General features: G+C 45.0%; 1 protein-coding gene across 3 annotated transcripts in view; it reads right to left on the reverse strand.

The window, feature by feature from the left end:
• The window catches only part of fyco1a (FYVE and coiled-coil domain autophagy adaptor 1a), a 244449-nt gene extending 229393 nt beyond the window's left edge, over positions 1 to 15056 (reverse strand). For all 3 annotated transcript variants that reach the window (XR_010020753.1, XR_010020754.1, XM_063069670.1), the window contains exon 1: positions 14938 to 15056. The gene's annotated coding sequence lies outside the window, so the exon portion shown is untranslated. The remainder of the gene's footprint in view (positions 1 to 14937) is intronic.
• Between the last annotated feature and the right edge of the window lie 442 nt (positions 15057 to 15498).

The following is a 15498-nucleotide window of genomic DNA, read 5'->3' on the forward strand; positions in this document are numbered from 1 at the left end:
ATGGAACTGATGCTACATAAACTCTGAGCATGGAGTAGTGTCTGTAGGTTTACGCAAATAAAACAAAGTGAGGTGTTTTATGTTTAACAAAACCTGTTTTGAACTCCAAAACTTACACTTACAAAGCACACTGAAAATCCTTACGTAATAAGGTGATCACATCAGATCAGCCTCTTAAAGTGAAACTCCAACTCAATGTTGGTAGTTGTGAATTATGTATATTTCTTCCAGTTATGTGACCCTACACAGCAGCGCACCCCAGAATTCACTAAAACCGGCATTGTGAGCCTGTCTGGAGCACAGGCAAGCCGCTGGAGCCTCTGGCTCATCCAGAGATGTGTTGACATGCTCATGGTCATGTTGTGATGCCAGGGGTATGGCAGTGGAATACTCCAAACCTTGGTGGGCCGGTTTAAGGTGACCTACTGAAATCTATGATAAAGGTCTATTTTTCCCGTTCCAAAACATGGAACAGGCCATCGTAAGGGGACCTAAGGGGATGTCGGTGTGTATCATGACGGAAGAAAACAAATGAGGTGGAATGTAAGTCAACAGGGACCCAAGAGTGCTGTACGCCTTGATAGGATAGGAATACGAAAAAAGGAATTGAATTTACTGGAGGGTGGAACACTGTTCAGAGGCCAACCAGGCAGTTGTGGCCCAAATGCCACAATTTTTAGGAATGAAATCACCTGGCACACCTAATGGCTGTCCATATATCAACTCAGCTGTGGACGACTGCATGTCCTCTTTCGGAGCCATTCTGAGCCCCAGCAGGACCCATGGGAGCGAATCATGCTAACACACATTCGTCAGGGAAGCCCACAGATCAGCTTTTAAGGAGTGGTAAAAACACTCATATAGGCCATTGGATTGTGGGTGATACACTGTGGTGTGATGAATCTAATGCCAAGGTTCTGGGCTACTGCAGCCTGGAGGTCTGAAATGAATTGGGGGCCATAGTCAGAGGAAACATTAGATTGGGTTTCAAATCAAGCAACCCAGGTGCTAATGAATGCACGAGACCCGTCTACGGCTGTCGTCGATGCTAGAGGGACGACCTCTGGTCACCTGGTGATACAGTCTACCGTGGTCTAAAGGTGCATGAAACTACAGGAGTGTGTAAGAGGACCAATAAGGTCCACATTGATATTGTCAAACCGTCACTCAGGGACCTCAAAAGGTGCTGATGGCACCTGAACATGGTTAATTTTTGCCCACTGGCACTCCACACAAGCTGCAGTCCAATCAAGCATGTCTTTTTTGAGGCTGTGTCAAACAAACTTTAGTGCAACCAGTTTCTGTGAGACCTTCCAGCCCAGGTGCAAAAGGCTAGGCATGGAGTCAAAAACAGTCCATCTACAGTTTGCGGCATGAAGGGGTGAGGGCTACCAGATAAGACATCTCACTCAAGAGAGAAACCCGAGCTTTCCCAAACTTAATGTCAGCCAACCCAGGCCCATGATTGTTGTTCGGTAAGCCTGGACCTCAAGGTCAGTGTCTTGGTCAGCCGGGATGCGGATACACTAGTAGGGTCGCATTAGAAAGAGCTCGTTTAGTATCATCAAATGCCCTGGTCATGTCCACTGACCAGTCAAGCACTTGGTTGGAGGTATTGCCTTTAAGCACACTATACAGAAAGAGTATAAGTTCATCAGCTTGTAGAATGAAGCAATGATAGAGATTCACCATGCCTAAAAACTCCTGTAGTGAAATCCATAATAGCAGCAAGCTTGACAGGAGAGGTTTTGCACCTTCTGTGGAGATGTGATGGCCAAGAATGTCAAATGGTTGACAACCCAAACTGGCATTTGGCAGTGTTAATAATAAACCCGTGCTGGCTTTAGTGCTCCAAAAGTGTGCGGAGATGAGATACATGTTCGGATTTGGACGCACTGGAAACAAGTGTGTTATCCAAGTAAACAAAAAGAAAACCTAATCAGTTCCCCTCTACCACCACTCTGCTCCGTCTAGCAGAATTAGTCCTTACTCTTAATAATTTCTCCTTTTGCTCCTCCCATTTCCTCCAAACTAAAGGTGTAGCTATGGGCACCCGTATGGGTCCTAGCTATGCCTGCCTTTTTGTTGGGTTTGTGGAACAATCTATGTTCCGTGCCTATTCTGGTATCTGTCCCCCACTTTTCCTTCGCTACATCGACGACTGCATTGGCGCTGCTTCCTGCACGCATGCAGAACTCGTTAACTTTATTAACTTTGCCTCCAACTTTCACCCTGCCCTCAAGTTTACCTGGTCCATTTCTGACACCTCCCTCCCCTTTCTAGATCTTTCTGTCTCTGTCTCTGGAGACAGCTTATCCACTGATGTCTACTATAAGCCTACTGACTCTCACAACTATCTGGACTATTCCTCTTCTCACCCTATCTCTTGCAAAAACGCCATCCCCTTCTCGCAATTCCTCCGTCTCCGCCGCATCTGCTCTCAGGATGAGGCTTTTCATTCTAGGACGAGGGAGATGTCTTCATTTTTTAAAGAAAGGGGCTTCCCTTCCTCCACTATCAACTCTGCTCTTAAACGCATCTCCCCCATTTCACATACATCTGCTCTCACTCCATCCTCCCACCACCCCACTAGGAATAGGGTTCCCCTGGTCCTCATCTACCACCCCACCAGCCTCCGGGTCCAACATATTATTCTCCGTAACTTCCGCCACCTCCAACGGGATCCCACCACTAAGCATATCTTTCCCTCCCCGCCTCTCTCTGCATTCCGCAGGGATCGCTCCCTACACAACTCCCTTGTCCATTCGTCCCCCCCATCCCTCCCCACTGATCTCCCTCCTGGCACTTATCCGTGTAAGCGGAACAAGTGCTACACATGCCCTTACACTTCCTCCTTTACCACCATTCAGGGCCCCAAACAGTCCTTCCAGGTGAGGCATCACTTCACCTGTGAGTCGACTGGGGTGATATACTGCGTCCGGTGCTCCCGATGTGGCCTTTTATATATTGGTGAGACCCGACGCAGACTGGGAGACCGCTTTGCTGAACATCTACGCTCTGTCCGCCAGAGAAAGCAGGATCTCCCAGTGGCCACACATTTTAATTCCACATCCCATTCCCATTCTGACATGTCTATCCACGGCCTCCTCTACTGTAAAGATGAAGCCACACTCAGGTTGGAGGAACAACACCTTATATTCCGTCTGGGTAGCCTCCAACCTGATGGCATGAACATTGACTTCTCTAACTTCCGCTAGGCCCCACCTCCCCCTCGTACCCCATCTGTTACTCTTTTTAATGCACACATTCTTTCTCTCACTCTCCTTTTTCTCCCTCTGTCCCTCTGAATATACCTCTTGCCCATCCTCTGGGTCACCCCCCCCCCGTCTTTCTTCCCGGACCTCCTGTCCCATGATCCTCTCGTATCCCCTTCTGCCTATCACCTGTCCAGCTCTCGGCTCCATCCCTCCCCCTCCTGTCTTCTCCTATCATTTTGCATCTCCCCCTCCCCCTCCAGCTTTCAAATCCCTTACTCACTCTTCCTTCAGTTAGTCCTGACGAAGGGTCTCGGCCTGAAACGTCGACTGCGCCTCTTCCTATAGATGCTGCCTGGCCTGCTGCGTTCACCAGCAACTTTGATGTATGTTGCTTAAAAAGAAAACCTATGTCTTTTAATACAGAGTCCATCAGTCGTTGTAAAGTCTGTGCTGCATTATTCAGTCCAAACAGTATGCGCAAAAGTTCGAAAAGGAATAATGTGATCATCACAGCTGTTTTGGAAATGTCCTCTGAGCACCAGGAACCTGATGGTGGCCCTTAACTAGATCGACTTTGGAAAAAATTAACTCTCCAGCTAAACGTGCCGAGAAGTCTTGAATGTGTGGGACCAGGTAACAATCAGGGGTGATGGCCTTGTTAAGCTGTGTTATTAATCACCACAGGGGGGGCAACTACCATCAGACTTAGGGACCATATAGAGGGGTGAAGCCCCGGGGCTATTCAGCTAGCATACAATTTCCATGTTGGCAAACTCAGCCTTCCCAGTTGCCAGTTTTTCTGGGTGCAGTCTCTGCACACGAGCACGGACTGGTGGGCCAGTTGAGGGAATGTGGTGTTCAATCCCATGGCTTGTGACTTGTCGTGGAGAACATGGGCTCAGTAAGGTCTGGGAACTCACTTGTGGGGGTGCATGCGCTTGACAGAGTCGTTATGGGGAACTTACTGGAGGAGCAGTGTAATGACCCAAAGTCCTTGACATGCACAAGCCGGCAGTTCTTAAGATCAACTAACAGTTGTTGGGCACACAGGAAATCTGCACCAAGCAGAGGTCTAGCCAGTTTAGCCAGGATGAAGTCCCATGTGTAATATCCCCCACTGAAGCACAGTGTCACCGATTCTGTCCTGTTAAGTCTGGATCCCGCTGCCGGTCTTGTCGCTCTTTGCCTTCTCATCAATAGGCGATGCTGGTAGTGCACTCACTTGAGCACCCATGTCACAGCCAAAATGTCACTCTGAAAGAGTGTCCGTAATGGACAGAAGATGACCCCGGCAGCTGGAACCCACGGTATTCACAGACCTCTGATGTCCCAATGCGCTGTGTTACGTACCCCGTAACTGGGTTGCCAAACCAGCAGAAATGGATCACTCAGTTGGAGTCTGGAGTACTAGAACTAAGAAAGTTTTATTAAAGAAACAAGCAACACATTAATCGAAAGGATAATAAATGCAACAGTTCAGCGATGATAAACGCACATGTGCACAGAATTAAGATAACAGCATCAATCAAGCTCTATCGTTGTCTAGGGGTAAATGACCAATTTCAAAATGACTCAAAGTTCAGTCCAGTTAGTAGTTCAGTTCGCAGTAATCGTTGCCATGGCGGTGGACAACGTGGGGGAAGAGAGAGATAGAATAGGAACAACTCATCATTCAGAACACTGCTTCACTCACAGACCAGCAAGATGGCTCACAAACAGCTTTTGGGCGGGTCCTTGGTGATGTCACCTGAGGTCACCGATTGTGACCCCTCCTCCAGATGCGGTCGATCCTCTGCAGTGAACCCGGCACCCAGGCAAGGGCGGACACACACCGGGTTCCCGCTGATCGTACCTTTCCACCCTTGTCGTTGTCTGGCACTTCTCACCCACTCGTGAGAGGCGCACCGCTTCCAGGGTCTCGTTACCTCGGGTGGCGTGTGTGTCGCCTTAGCGAACCTGTCCCTTTTTATCCCCCTGCTGGGGTATCGCCTGTCCATCACTTCAAACAGTTCAGGGTTCAAAGGGGGGGAGCCGCTCCAGACAGCTCTCTCTCCCACATCCCTTCATTACACATCTCCAGACGCTGCTCCATTGTTCCTTATCTCTCCTTCCCCTGAGGGCAGGTGGCAGACCAACTGCTGATGCCACTGATGCTAGCCCAGGCCAGCAAACATCTTAATTTTATGTGTATTCTCGTAACAGCTGGCACTGTCGATGTTACACCACTGCTCTGCTGAGTGTAGAATATCAGCCTTCTTAGCAAGCTCTCTAAGGTCCTTCACAGGTGTATTAGCAAAGGCTATGCAAACTGGATCAGGCACTTGCTGCATGAAGAGTTCTTTAAAAATAGAACAAGGATGGTGATTTCCCAGGAGAGACAGCATGTGATCCATTAGCTCCAAAGGCTGACCATTACCAAGATGAGGTAAAGAGAGCAACTGTTTGGCGCACTCAGACTCCAATAGTCCAAAAGTCTGCAAAAGGTGAGTTTTCAGCAATCAGTATTTATCGTGTTCAGGCGGATGTTCAAGCAGACACACCACTCTCGCCGCCATGGAATTCATGAGAAACACTGCCACACAGTAGAATTTGGTATTTAGTTTCATCCACAGAGATTTCTCACAGAGTAAACTGAGCCTCAGCTTGTACAAACCAAGCAATGGCATATTGCTCCCAAAACTCCAGCAGTTTCAAGGCAACTGCATTGGCAGACATGTTCAATGACTCCGGAATTGTCCTACCGCATCGAGGTCACTAATGCAGGTGTACAGAAATAAAATGAAGTGAAACGTTTTATGTCTAATGAAACCTGCAACATATTTTATTGAACTCCAAAACCTACACAACCAAAGCGCACGAAAAATCCTCGTATAACAATATCAGACCAGCCCCTTAAAGCGAAAGCCCAACTCGATGTCGGTGGTTATGAATTACACACATTCCTCCCAATTACGTTAACCTTCATGTCTAACGACCACACAAATGTGCACGACGGACACTAATTAGAAACTCTGACAACACTCTCCTGCCTAATTAAACAACAGTGTCCCAAATAAGCAAAGGAAATCCCAGCTCTTTCACAATTTTGTTTTTTTGTTTTTTTAAGAGTTGTCCCTATTAACCAGAATCCTTTGTATTTCCTACACTTTCTTTTAGTCATAAAGTCATTGAACACTACAACACAGAAACAGGCCATCTGCCCATCTAGTCTGTGCCAAACTATTAACCTGCCTGATCCCATCGAAATGGACCCGGACCATAGCCTCTATACCCCCTCATCCATATACCTATCCAAAATTCTCTTAAAGGTTGAAATCAAACCCACATTCACCACCCTGGCTGGTCCTCCCAAAGTTCCCCGCCATGTTTCCTTAACTATTTCACCGTTCAACCTTAACCCATGATATCTAGAAGTAGTCTCACCCAGCCTCAGTGGAAAAAAATTGCTTACACTTATCCCATCTATATACCTCATAATTTTGTATACTCTATCAATCTCCTCTCAATCTTCTACATTCTAGACAATAACATCCGAACCTATTGAAGCTTTCCCTATAACTCAGGTACTCAAGTCCCAGCAACATCTATTTTCTCTGCGCTCTTTCAATCTTATTTACATCTTTTCTGTAGGTAGGTGACCAAAAGTGGCCTCGCAATTTGGAGTATTTCAACATAACATCCCAACTCTTGTATTCAGTACATTGGTTTATGAAGGCCAATGTGCCAAAAACTTTTTTTTACAACCCGATCTACCTATGACTCCACTTTCAAGGAATTATGGATCTGTATTCCCAGATCCGTCTGTTCTACTGCACTCCTCAGTGCCCTAGCGCTCACCGTGTAAGACCCACCCTGGCTGGTCCTCCCAAAGTACAATACCTCACATTTGTCTGTATTAAATTCCATATGCCATTTTTCAGCCCTTTTTTTCAAGCTGGTCCAGATCCTTAAACAAAGTAGCACCATTAGCTATCCTTGAAACCTATGACATCTCACTCGTGGCTAAGGATGTGTTAAATATCACTGCTAGGGTCGCTGAAATTTATGAAATACCAGCCTACAGAGTCCAAGGGAACATCATGGCAGGACCTGGTTATCCACCTAATTTGCCTCAAAACAACAAACACCACCTCCTCTGTAATCCGTCTAGGGTCCATGACCGTTCTGGTGCACATCTATAGTCTCTGTGTCCACCTCCTGAGTAAATACAGATGTAAAGACTCTATTGAAGATCTCACCTGTCTCGGCTCCATGCATAGAGTACCACTCTGATCTTCCGAAGGACTAATTTTGTTCCTTGCTATTGTACTGCCAATATATCTGTAGAAGCCCTCAGGATGATCCTTCACCTTGTCTGCTAGAGCAACCTTGTGTCTTCTTTTAGCCCTCCTGATTTTCTTCTTAAGTGTTCTCTTGCATTTCTTAATCTCCACAAGTACCTCATTGGCTCCTGCCTGCATCTACCTGCTACATACTTCCTTTTCTTAACCAGGGCCTCGATATCACCTAAAAACAAGGTTCCATAAACCTGATATCCTTGTCTTTTATTCTGACAGGAACATACAAACTCTGTACTCTCAAAATTTCACTTTTGAAGGCCTCCCACTTACTGAGTACACCTTTGCCAGAAAACAACCTATCCCAATCCACACTTGCCAGATCACTTCTGATACCATCAAAATTGGCCTTTCTCCAATTTAAGAACATAAGATTATAGGAGCAGAATTAAGCCATTAAGCCCATTGAATTTGCTACACCTTTCCATCATAGTTGATCCCGGATCCCACTCAACCCCATACACCTGCCTTCTCATCACATCCTTTGATACCCTGACTGATGAGGAAATGATCAACATCCACCTTAAATATACGCAAGGACTTGGTCTCCACCACTCTGTGGCAGAGCATTCCACAGATTTACTACTCTCTGGCTAAAAAATATCCTCCTTAGCACTGTTCTAAAATGTCACCCCTCAATTTTGAGGCTGTGTCCTCTAGTTCTGGATACCCCCACCAGAGGAAACATCCTCTCCACATCCACCCTATCTAGTCCTTTCAACATTCGGTAGGTTTCAATGAGATCCATACACATTCTTCTAAATTCCAGTGAGTACAGCCCCAAAGCTGCCAAACGCTCCTCATATGTTAACTCCCTTCATTCCCAGAATCATCCTCGTGAACTTCCTCTGGACTCTCTCCAATGACAACACATCCATTCTGAGATATGGGGCCCAATACTATGCAGGAATAATTTATATTTACAGTTCTTTAGGTGGGTATCATGGGGATGAGCTTCTGGATAAAATACTGAAAATCCTGCATTATCCACATAACAAATATTAGCCGTGGAGGAATTTATAACTTCTTTAGGAGTAGATGCATTGAAACAGTAGTTTAGGGTTACTCAAAGTGCATTTATTATCAAAGAATAACTTTGGATACTATAGGGTCTTTAAGAGACTCTTTGATAGGTACATGGAGCTTAAAAAAATAGAGGGCTATGAGGTAGGGACATTATAGTCAGCTTCTAGACTAGGTTACATGGTCGGAACAACATTGTGGGCCGAAGGGCCTGTAATGTGCTGTAGATTTTCTATGTATAAATACTGTTGATAATACACTAAGTATGGCCTGACTAGTGTCTTATAAAGGCTCAGTATTATCTCCTTGCTTTTATAGCCTATTCCCCGTGAAATGAATGCCAACATTGTGTTTTCCTTCTTTGCCACAGACTCAACCTGTAAATTACCCTTTTGGGAGTCTTGCATGAGGACTCCTAAGTCCCTTTGCACCTCTGATGTTTGAACTTTCTCCCCATTTAGATACTAGTCCGCACTATTGTTCCTTTTACTAAAATGCATTATCATACATTTCCCAACACTGTATTCCATTTACAACATTTTTGCCCATTCTTCCAATTTCTCTAAGTCCTGCTGCAATCACATTGCTTCCTCAACACCTCTCCACCTATCTTTGTATCATCCGCAGACTTTGCCACAAAGCCATCAATTCCACTATGTAAATCATTGACAAACAATGCAAAAAGTAATGGTTCCCATATTGATCCCTGAGTAAACACCACTAGTGTTGAGCAGCCAATCAAAAAAGGCCCCCTTTATTCCCACTTGCTACCTCCTGTCTGTCAACCATTCCACTATCCATGCCAGTATCTTTCCTGTAACACCACAGGATTTTCTCTGTTTAAGCAGCCTCAAGTGTGGCACCTTATCACATGCTTTTTGAAAATCCAAGTAAATGATATCCACTGCCTCCCCACTGCTGCCACTTCCTCGAAGAACTCTAACAGATTTATCAGGCAACATCTCCCTTTACAGAAACCATGCCGACTTTGAGTTATATTATCATTAGTCTCCAAGCACCCTGAAACCTCATCCTTAATAATACACACCAACACTTTCCCAATGACAGAGGTTAGGATAACTGACCTATAGTTTCCTTTCTTTTGCCTTCCTCCCTTCTTAAAAGAATGGAGTGATATTTGCAATCTATCAGTCCTCCGGGACATGGCCAGAATCAAGTGATTCTTGGAGGATCATGACCAATACATCCGTTATCTCTTCACCAACCTCTCTCAGGACTCTGGGACGTAGTCTATCTGGCCCAGGTGATTTATCCACCTTAAGACCTTTAAGTTTGCCTAGTACTTTTTCCTTTGTAACAGCAATGGCACTCACTCGTGCTACCTGACACTCACGGACCTCTGGCACACTGTTAGTGCCTTCCACTGGGAAGACAGATGCAAAGTACGCATTAAGTTCATCTACCATTTCTTTGTCCCCCATTACTACCTCGCCAGCATCATTTTCCAGTGGTGTAATATCAACGCTCACTTCCCTTTTACTCTTTACATAACTGAAAAAAATCTTCTGGAACCCTGCTTTATATTATTGGCTAGTTTGCCCTTATATTTCCTCTTTTCCCTTCTTATAGCTTTTTTCAGTTGCCTTTTGTTGGATTTTAAAAGTTTCCAATCATCCAACTTCCCACTCACTTTTGCTACCTTCCCTTGGCTTTTATGCAGTCCTTAACTTCCTTTTTCAGCCACAGTTGCCTACCCCTGCCACGTGAGAACTTCTTCCTCTGTAGGACAGATCTATCCTGTGCCTTGTGAACTATTCCCAAAAACTTCAGCCACCTCTGCTCTGCCATCATCCCTACCAGTATCCTCCTCCAATCCACTTGGTCAAGCTCCTCTCTCATGCCTCTGTAATTCCCTTTATTTAATTGTGAATTTGGATTCACAAATTCTTTTTCCATCTTTTTCCATACTTACCTTGAGATTAATGGCATTATGATCATAAGATGCAAAGTGTACCCCTACACAAACTTCTGCCACCTGTCTCATGCCCTAATAGGACATCTAGTATCACACTCTCTCTACTTGGGACACTATGCTGATTAAGGAAAATTGCCTGAACACATTTGACAACTTTTTCCCATCCAGCCCTTTCACTGTAAAGGAGTCCCAGTTAATACGTGGAAAGTTAAAATTACCTCTATCAGAAGCTTGTTTCTTACAACAGTATGTGATCTACATACAATTTTGCTCCTCGAAATCCCACGAACTTTTGGGTTCTCTATAATATAATCCCAATAAACTGGTCATACCATTGTTATTTCTCAGTTCTACCGATAAAGCCTCACTAGACGAGTCCTTCAGTCTGTCCTAAGTAAGCACTGCCATAACATTTTCCCTAACTAGTACTAACATTCTCCCCCCCTTTAATCTCTCCCACTCCATCACATCTAAAACAACAGAGCCACAAAAAAAACGAGCTGCCAATCCTGCCTATCTTGCAACCAAGTCTCACTAATGTCGACAATGGCATAATTCCATATGCTGATTCACGCCCTGAAGCTCACCTGCCTTCCTACTTTATTACTTGCACTGAAATATACGCAGTTCAGAACACCATGTTCAGTCCTTTGATTTCTGACCTTGTATGCAGCTGAACAACATCCTTCTCCACAACCACTTCACTATTTGTTCTGGCACTCTGGTTCCCATACCCCGGCTACTCCTGTTTAAACCCCCCCCCCCATGGAGTACTAGCAAACCTTCCCACTAGGAGATTTGTCCCCCTCCATTTCAGGTGCAAACCATCCCTTTTGTACAAGTTCCATCTTCCCTGTAAGGGAGCCCAATGATCCAAAAATCTGAAGCCCCCTCCACCCTCTCTGCACCATCCCCTTAGCCACGTGTTAAAACTGTATACCTTCCTATTTCTGGCCTTACTAGCATGTGGTACAGGTAGCAATCCTGAGATCACAACCCTTGGGGTCTGTCCTTAAACTTAGCACCTAACTCCCTGAACTCACTTTGCAGGATCTTGTCACCCTTCTGATTCACGTCATTGGTACCGATGCGGACCTCAGGCCTCTCACACTCCCAAGAGTGCTGTGAATCCTAGATGCCGCTGACCCTGGCACCCAGGAGGCAACAAACCATCCAGGAATCTCATTCTCATCCGCAGACCCCCCTTTCTGTTCCCCTAATCAATGAATCCCCTATCACTGCAGGTTGCCATTTCTCCCCTCTTCCATTCTGAACAACAGTGCTAGAGACCTGACCACTGTAGCTTTCCTCTGTTAATTCATTCTCTCCCCACCCCCCCACCCCCCGCCACCGAACGGTATCCAAAGTGCTATACCTGCTGTTCAGGAAAACGGCCACAGTACTCTGCACTGGGTGCCTATCCCCTTCTCCCTCCTGTCAGTCACCGAGTTACCTGTGTCCTGCACCTTGGGTGTAACTATCTCCCTGTATGTTTATCAACCCCTAAGACTCCCAAATGATCCAGAGTTCATCACCCCTCCCCTGTGCAGCAGAAGCCAACCTTCCCATATTAGTGCCCCTCCAGTTCAGGTGCAAACCATCCCTTCTGTATAGATCACTGGAAGAGAGCCCAATGATCCAAAAATCTGAAGCTCTCCTTCCTGCTCCAACTCCCTAACACGATCTGTTATAAACTATAGCTGGGTGCACTTCTTGCAGGAGTAGTCATCAGTGACACCGCCCCTCCCACATCCCACTATCCTACCCGGCATCTCCACTGCTCCAACTGTGCAATGAGGAAAAAGGGAAGAATAAATAATGAAAATAATCTACCTATGGCTTACTCCTTTCCTTGTCAAAGCCTCAATTCTCCACTCCAAGACTGGCTCACTCACACATCACTCTGCCGGATGCTTAACTACACACAACCCAATACCTCCTCAGGAACAGAGTTGCACAAATTATGCCGACTTCCCCCTTGCTTCTTTTAAATTCTCTCTCCCTCTACACAATAAGATTACTCCTCAGGACTGTGGCACAAAAAAATATGACAACAACTGCCCCTGCTCGCTTGTTTTAAACTCTCTCTCCCTCGACGCAATCCGATGACTTCTTGGGACTGCGGCAGGCAAAATGAATAACAAAATCTCCCTGCTCTTATATTAACACCGTGACATTCCTCATGCATTAACACGTCAGATCTAAAGTAAAATTTGGGAGTTCATGCAACTCAGAAGTTCCCTATTTTCCATTACATTTTACTTTTCATTGACACAGAATGGATTGTCTTTCTTTCTTATTGCACATTTAAAGCAGTGGGGATGCCCTGAAACATGGCATGCCTTATCCATTATCAGGCAGAGAGCCAGTGGAACTAACATTACCATATTAACTCACTCATATAATCCTAAATCTATCTAGCATGGGAACAATTTACACTAATAATGAGGAAGTATTTACAATGGTGTATTATTATAGTATGTTAAGGTGTGGCAAGATAATACCAGATGCAAGCAAGTTCCCATTTTTTCACTCTCAATATAAATTAAGTGATTCAAGAACTTTGTTATGATCCAAATCAAAAATAACAACATAATGTTCAGCATAAAGCAATTGGCAAGAGGTAAGATTAATTTTATTGAGCAATAGGCTTGAATTTTGTAAAGGCCACCAAAGCAGAACTATAATCAGAGCATGTTTCACATGAAAATACACAGAGTAACATATAGGAAACTAGTTGCAAAAACAATTAGGCTTTGTTGAATCTGAGCAAACTGGAGGAATGTGGACAGAGTTCCACAGTCATCAGTGCAGGAAATAGGTGAGCATCTACATGAAGGATTAGGATGTGAACTGCAAATGCAATACTAAAAAAATTATAAGTAACAGTAAATTGACAAATAATTGAGGAAGACAAAAGTTCAAGAAAATAAAACTTTAAATAAGCACATGTAAGAAAGGAACTTCAAAATAAACAAGAGTGATGATGCAATCTACAAGGAAGCAACCAACTCATTGACAAAGTAGAAGTATTCACATGGTCAGGGTCAGCCATGGATGTTGCGTTCCAGCTGTCTACATGATATGCAAGCCAAGGCAGTATGATATGGGGAGCAAGCTGATGTCAATGTAGCAGGTTCCTCCTCTCGAAGCTGATGAATACAAAGGATCAGCAAATACAGTTTGACACTATCACCACAGGAATTGCCAGTCAGCATTGTACTCAACATAAGACTGTCCTAGGTTCTCCAGTTCCTCAGGGTTTACTCCCAAAGCCTTCCCCATGAGTGTGTACAGCCACAAGGCAGCAGAGATTTGAGATCCACAGATGACAAGCCCCACCTGCCCAAAGTGACTGGTTTAAGTTGCCAGTAACCCATTTTTGGCCCTTCTGTTGGTAGCAATGGTTCCGCTTGCCTTAGTAGCTCGGCCGCACTACCCGCCCCAGCTATAACGAACTTTTCACAATTATAGTCTTCATGTTACAAAGAAGTATATTGTTAAGGCACTAAAGAAAGAACTTACAAAATTATGTCAGAACAGAGATACTGTCATTTCCAAAAAAAAACTGAACAAGCTGAATCTATTTTCTCTAATGAACAAAAACCTGAGAAATAATCTAGTACAGGTCTTTAAAACAAAGGAGGCCTGGCAGGATAAAGATAGAGGCCTTTCCACTTATATGGAGGAGTCCAAAAAAAATTGGGTCACTAATAAAGTCAATAAAGGATTCAGGAGAAACTTCATTATTCCGAGGACTTTCAGAAAGCGGAACTTGCTGCGACAAGTTGTTGGACCAAATAGTTTTAAAGAGGAAGTTTCTCTCAGTAATGTACAGAATAGATAGGCTTCGATATAACACATTTGGTGAAGGCTTGAGTAGAGCATAAACTAAATAAACATCTAGTGAGCTGTTTCTATTGTACAGATATTGTAGTTTTTTTTAAGACAGGTAGGCATATATGCAACTTCTGCTTGCTACTGCTTTGATATATTTCATCAAAGATAAAATGCAGGTACACGCCATTATCATTGTTGAGAAGAGTCAAGGAAGATTCAAATGAATCCAAAAGTGTTCAAAACACTGAACTGTTTTATTCAAGCATTTCAGGAGAAGCAAACGCAAGAAAGGATCGATGACTTACAAATACTGATCTAAAAGTGCAAAGACATAACAATAAAACGATAAGTAGTTAGATCAGATTTAAATGGTAACAGCAAACTGATATTTTGCCATCCTCTGTATCCCGGGGATAAACAGGCTGAGACTATGGCCTTGGACTTCATGTTGATTTGGGCCTCACTCCTCCACAATGATGCAAAAGCACCCTGTGTTGGGAGGAGATCAGAACTCCCGCAGCATTTTACCATATCTCAAATATAAAGCAGCCTGACAGATTGCAGCCAGACCCCGGTCACTCACCGCCTTATGTCTACACCAGGCCAGGCCCCATACCCACCAACCGCTGGCGTCTGCAGCTGCCACGGAGCGACACATGAGATAGCCAATCAGCGTGGCCGCTGCTCCGAGCCCGGGCCACTGAACCAATGAACAGGGCCAATGGAGGCGAGACTAAGCGGCAGATTGTCAACAATGGTCCGTCACCTGACCTGACGGGGAAGCCGCACTCTCGGATAGCAGCCTGTCATTGGTCAACCCAGCCTGGTGGGTCTGGGTTAGCACCGGTCAAAGGTTACAGGACAGCCCGAGACGGTCCTGATGGTTACAGGCTGGCAAGAGACTCTACAGCCTGACGATTACAAGACACATTGGGTCACTCACGTATGATGGTTACACGACACTGAGGGTAGCCCAGCTGGTTATATAACACTGTAGGACGCCGCAGTCTCGCGGGAGGGGTCAGGGGGCAGGGGTTCCGTAAAGGTTTGTGAGTTTAGTACAAACGAGGCAGGATGTGCTTTATAGGGTGGATGAGTGATTTATTCGGGAGATTATGGCATTCCTTCAGTTTCCCTTGCATTT

Source organism: Mobula hypostoma, chromosome 17, assembly GCF_963921235.1.
Source record: "Mobula hypostoma chromosome 17, sMobHyp1.1, whole genome shotgun sequence".
Classification (NCBI taxonomy): Eukaryota; Metazoa; Chordata; class Chondrichthyes; order Myliobatiformes; family Myliobatidae; genus Mobula; species Mobula hypostoma.